Source organism: Elgaria multicarinata, chromosome 2, assembly GCF_023053635.1.
Source record: "Elgaria multicarinata webbii isolate HBS135686 ecotype San Diego chromosome 2, rElgMul1.1.pri, whole genome shotgun sequence".
Taxonomy (NCBI): domain Eukaryota; kingdom Metazoa; phylum Chordata; class Lepidosauria; order Squamata; family Anguidae; genus Elgaria; species Elgaria multicarinata.
The window spans coordinates 124,741,356-124,747,355 of record NC_086172.1 but is presented as its reverse complement, the minus strand read 5'-3'; positions in this window follow the sequence as shown (position 1 = coordinate 124,747,355).

Sequence of the window (6,000 nt, the reverse complement as noted above, 5' to 3'; positions counted from 1 at the left end):
CATCATCTGATCCATGGCTGAAACGCCACAAGCCAGCACTTTGGTAGGGAACAGGACTTTGCCTGTCCCACACTACACCTGTTGAGGAAAACTGCACACTTTCCAAATTGGGAGGATTAGTGATCAGAGATAACGAGCTTTATCACACCAGCGTTATACTATGCAATCACTGCGAATTGCGTGCAAAGGACTCCGAAGTTTTCCAGTTTATAATCTGCTTTGACTGTGAAGTACTCCCGTGCATCCAGCTTTAATTGTGCTTCAAAGGCAAAAGAACCCACCTATTTTGGTACTACTTTTGGAGCGAATCATTTGTTGTTTTCCGAGCGGCCACTGGGGACGCAGGAGCAGGATTTGATATGTTTAAAGAAAAATTAAACAAATGCTTACATCTGCGTAAGTTTTAAAGATAGAGACATCAAAATTGGCATAGTAATAGATATTACGGAGAGCTTTAAGCACACCAAATTTGAATCGGATTGGGTCATCCATTGATTTTTAATGATTTTTTAACATTTCCCCCCCTTAAACCCATTTTCTGGTATGCAAAGGATCTTAGGAGCGCTGCCACCCAGGGTGTGATTTAGCTAGCAACAACAACAATGACGACAGCTAAACGCTGTAGGGAATAATTCAAGGGAAACAGGTATGTCGGATGAAGCTAAACAGCAGAGACTCCTCTCCACGTTAGCCCTAAAGGGGTAGGGCTTGGAGGGGCCATCCCTGAGGCCTCACAGACCAGACTGGCAGGCAAAATTTGTCCCACGCACCGGAGGGCACCCCCCCTGCTTTAGGGGAAGTGCTTGGTTGCTCTCCCATTAAACACCTGGTTGAGTTTCAAAACGAGAGAAAGCCTCTGCCTCGCATGGAAACTTGACTTGAAAAGAACTATCATTTACAGGGGTTTGGGGTTTATTTATGATCAAATAGGAAAGAAATCTATACCAAACTGTGACTATAGGAGGAAGTCAAAACTGAAATTCTATTGCAAACTGTCCATTGCAAAAGTGGAATATATGAAATTAACTCTGAGAATCTGAAGTTATTCAATGGCTTTCCAAGCTTTGAGAATTCTTGTCATTGCTTTTCAACATGTCATAAAAGAGAGAATAAACAGGTCCAACCTGGCCTATCTTGTGTGATCTGTGAGTCATTCTTGTAAATCTTATTCGTCTGCATCAAAAGACTTTTGACATCTAATAATCAGCTACAAGGGGGGAGAGCAGGCTGTACAAAACCTCATTTTCCCTGTTCTCACTTATCATCACCTCATTCTGTCTTGGTTATCCATTATACCACAAGGAGTTCATCAGCCCCTATTTAATTGACTGGATCCAGCTTTCTTAATAAAGGTCTACAACGTACTTTATCAGTACTCTCACCTGGCAACTGCTTTTCAGAGAAGAAAAATATGCCCTTTCGAACTACTACAGTTCTGAGGATCAAAGTACACCAGATCATTTTAATGAGCTTGTTTAGAAATTACTAAGCCATCTTGGAACCGTATTGTGCTCTCCGACTTCCATGAGTAGTCAAGCCAGTTGACTTACAGCAAGACTTTCGATGGACTCACTGCACTCGAAGGGGAAGCTGGAGCTTTTCATGATGAGGCAGTCAAGTTGCCAGATTGCAACTCAGTCTTCCTGCCTGTGGGTTACCAGGTTGCAAGCTAGAAATCTCACCTGTCTCTTTAACAGCTCCACAGCCACAAGAGGAGAGGATGCAGCTGTGGCTTCTCCTCCCACAGTCCCACGGCACACTGTACTGCCTGCTAGAGCAAGTAGGGCTCTTGTTTTACCTCACAGCAGAGCAGCCAGTGGAAAAGTAGGGTGGGGGGCACAGCTGCAGCTACATCCTCTTCTGTTGCCTCAGAATCTGTAAAGGAACAAGCTAGATGATCTCCAGTTTGTGAGCAGTCAACCCCATGAAGATTTCATCTTCCAATTTCCTTTTAAGTGGCCCTTGCAAGTTCCTCCATAAAAAGGTGAAGCACTTTAACAATCTTACCTGCTCTCTTGAGAAACCTCCTTTTCAGAATGTAAGGTTGCTGATTTCAAACTTTGAGAGCTACTTTATTTTTAAGAGTTGCATAGAAAGAAAACATTCCAGTAGAGGCAGCCTCTCTAAACACTGCTGCACTAGGACAACGCTGAAGTTACACCTGGTTAAACCCTCGTATGGGTTGTGTGTGTGTGTGTGTGTGTGTGTGTTTTAAGTAAGAAGGCCTCTCAGGGTTTAGAGTTAGCAACCCCAGATATAGCTCTGTTTTGTCCATTACAACAGCAACTCAAATAAATAAGGTACATATCTGAAACACTGGGCAGAATCTGATTCTCTTATGACCCAATTGCGGTATTGGCCCCTACTGTTTGTGCAATGGTAATTTAGTGCTTCTGGGGCAACCCAAAAAGAGTGGAAATGCTCATTTCTGGAAGATAGCAGTTGGCAGAGCTCGTGTAACGGAGCTCCACCAATCTGCTTCCTTCCAGAAATGAACATTTTAGCTCGTTTCGGGGCTTTCTTTAGGAAGTGCTAAATTTCCCTTGTGTAAGTCGTTGGTGCCGCTTGTGCAATGAAATCAGTGGAACTCACTGCTTGAGAAAGGGAATTGGTGGGGCAGAAAATCAGCGACTGCATCAGTGCCCTGTTGGATTCTTCCCACTGTGTGCTCATTTCACAGCCATATTTTTGTTTCCTTTCAGTGGCAATTTCCAATTTCTTCACAAGGACCCCTTAACAAATTTGTAGAAATCACTATTCACGTGACCCCAATTCAAAGCCCAGTGCATGCTCCAATGGGCATGTGCCTCAACTGTGCACATGGGCTTCCCTTTCAGTTCAATTGGAAGGTGGTGTCTCAGTGCCAAAAGAATGTACATATAGATCTGTTCCTCCAGTGGTGAGTGACTAAGATGCTGTCACTCACAGGAGGCACAAAATTCCCACAGTAGGAGGACATGTAATAACAAGAAAAGTGTGCACTTTCAAAACTAATACGATCAGCGATGAACCAAATTAATCAGGTGTTTTATCATGTTATGTTTGATGTGACTTGATATTACTGGATATTTCTGTTATCTATGTAAAATTCAATAAAGAAATATTATAAAACAAAAAACAAAAAAACTAATAGTTAGAAACTGGAATAGAGATCCCTGAAGCAATCTAACAATCTGAACGTCATGTAGTACAAATGCAGTGTTTTCTTCATTAGCCAATGAGTCTGCTTGCTTACAACTGAACACAAATAGTGCCGTCGAGCCCAGCTGCATTTAGGATGCAACACAGGCCTGCACAATTTGTGACTCACAAAACCAAATGCAAGACCACCACCAGCCATCCATGGGCTGGAACTGCAAGAACAGAGGTGGGAAGATTTCAAGCACCTGGCAGGTCACAATACTGGTGGGTGGATTGCATTTGGCTTGGTGGTGAGTCAGATGTTGTGCAACGCTTTGCCTTGTAAAATAGATCCATATTAATACATTTTACCTTGTAAAATTAAGAATTCAAACCCCCTTTTAGTAATTTTGCAAAGTCATAAAAATGGGGGTGGAAATGAGGCCTATGAAGTGAGAACATTCGTTTTAAGCACAGCATTAGGTTGCACACCATCTCAAATGATACAGAGGAGAAAGTTAGCATACAAACCTTCATTTCTTCTGTTTCTATTTCTATGCACCCAGCCTAATAGTAGTAGTAGTACTTCTTCTTTTACAGTAATTTATTATTGTTAGCTGCCTTGGGCAAACGTTTATGGGGATGCAGGGAATAAATTTATAAACAAATAAAGCATTCTTGTTGAATAATGCTAACCATGCTTTCAAACTGATATTATCAACCCAGAGGTCTCTGCTGCACACATTCATCCAAAATCAATTCCTGTCCAAAATGCAAAATAAAACACAAAAATACTTTTAATTTGTGTGTGCTCTTTGTTTATCATAATGGACTCCATCTTCCTATATATTCTGCAGTCTGTGTGTCACACTCCCTTTTATGCTTGGCTGGTCTACCACAACAGATAATGATCACAGGATTGTTGGCCAGATAAATTTTAAAACCAGTCCCTGTACTGCAACAGAATCCTTAACAGATTTTAACCCATGCAGACATCATGGGTTGGACCCAGATTTAGTCATCCTTAGAGTTGACCCATTAAAGTCAATTGGACTTAAGTGAATCGTAACTTACTTGTCCCATTAATTTCAATGGGTCTATTCTAAACATGACTAAGACTGGATCCAACCCAACATGTCCAAAACTTAACATCCAAGGTTCTCCATCCCTGAGGCCAGACATGTCATACCATATACGTTTTAAAATGTGGGGCAGGCTGAGCCCTTACAGAGACAAACAAGGTTCTTTGGGAAGATGTGGGCTCCATCTTGACCTCTCTCTGTTCAGATTTTGTGAACTAAACACTCGTCGTCAGAAAGGGTAGTGACAACCCGGACCTTCACCAACAGTGCAATGCAAGCAACTGTTGACATGCGTACACCCTCCAAAACCACAAAGTTGTGTTTGTCCTGTGGGGCTGGTGCAATGGCCCTCACGATGTGACAGACAATAAGGCTATAGGCTGCCTCCTTTTCAACCCCCCTCTCCGCAAGAAGCTATTTATTTATTTACAATATTTATATACCGCTCCCCATTCAAAATTTCAGAACGGTATACAAGATAAAATAAAAACCGAATAAAAACACATTAAAATAGATTTTTTAAAAAGCAAAATGCAAAGTAAACTGTGGCTGGTCATAAGGGAAGGCTTTCTGGAACAACGGCGTTTTCAGGAGACGGCGAAAGGAATACAAAGTTGGCGCCTGCCTGACCTCCAGAGGCAGGGAATTCCGTAAGAGGGTGGCTACCATGCTAAAGGCTCTTCCTCTGGTGGACTCCAATTGGGGGGGTAGGTCTATGTGGAACCACCAGGAGCATGCCCTCGGATGACTTCAGTGACTGGGCCGGTTGATTGGGAAGAAGGCAATCTCTCCTATCCTGGTCTCAGGTTTTTAGGGCTTTGTGTGATGCTATTGTGTCATATAGGGCCTTTTATTCTGGCATTGGCATAGCTGTGCTAAGAGTTGGTGCTGCCCTGGGGCACAGCTGATTTCCAATTCTAGAGAAACAAAATGAGTTTGAAAGAAACCCGTGGCAGCTCTGGGAGCCTAGTGCCAACTTTTGCCAACTTCAGTCAATTGTTTGGCCTTACCCACATACACCTGAACAGAACAGTGCATAGTTGGTGTGCTGCCAGCGTTCTGTTCTGGCCATGGGTATTAATGCCGTATGTACATAACTACTATTTTACTCACAGATGAAAACAAACCAAGCCAAGGTTATTGTCAGACACCTTTTTGTCAGATAGTCACCCAGCCCTTATTACAATAACAGTAATTATTATTACATACTCCCTTATTATGCTCAAGTACAGGTAGCTTTTTCCCACGGATTAGTAACTCTGCTTTGTTCTCATGATTCACTCATGATTCTTTCCCAATGATTCAGGAATAATTCTATATGTGCTCTTGAAATTTGTAGCTACTTTTAAGTAAGAGATGCAGAAATAACATGTCACTTAAATATCTCAATTACTTTAGGGCCGTGTAAAGTCACTCACTCACATACTTGGTCTACACAAACAGAAAAATATGGGCAAGTATATCAGGGCAACCCATCCCCAACTGAATATTAAAATAAATATTCAGTACCATTTCTAAGCTTATTTTTCTCCATGAGCAAAATGAAAGGGCATGAGGCAAATTGCTTGCTTGTATTGGCCAAGATGTATGTGTATTCAGTAATGGCATTGCATAGGTGCAATAACTAATACTGTAGGCACACAATGGAGCATCCTGACAATCCCAGCTTTTGTTATTTAAAAGAAGGGGAAATCTCTAGGATTCTTTAAAGCTGTAAAAATAGTTTTCAAATCTGTATGCAATGCCCAATGAAAGATCACAATGGCTGAGTTGTACATAATCCATATTAAGCCCAAAA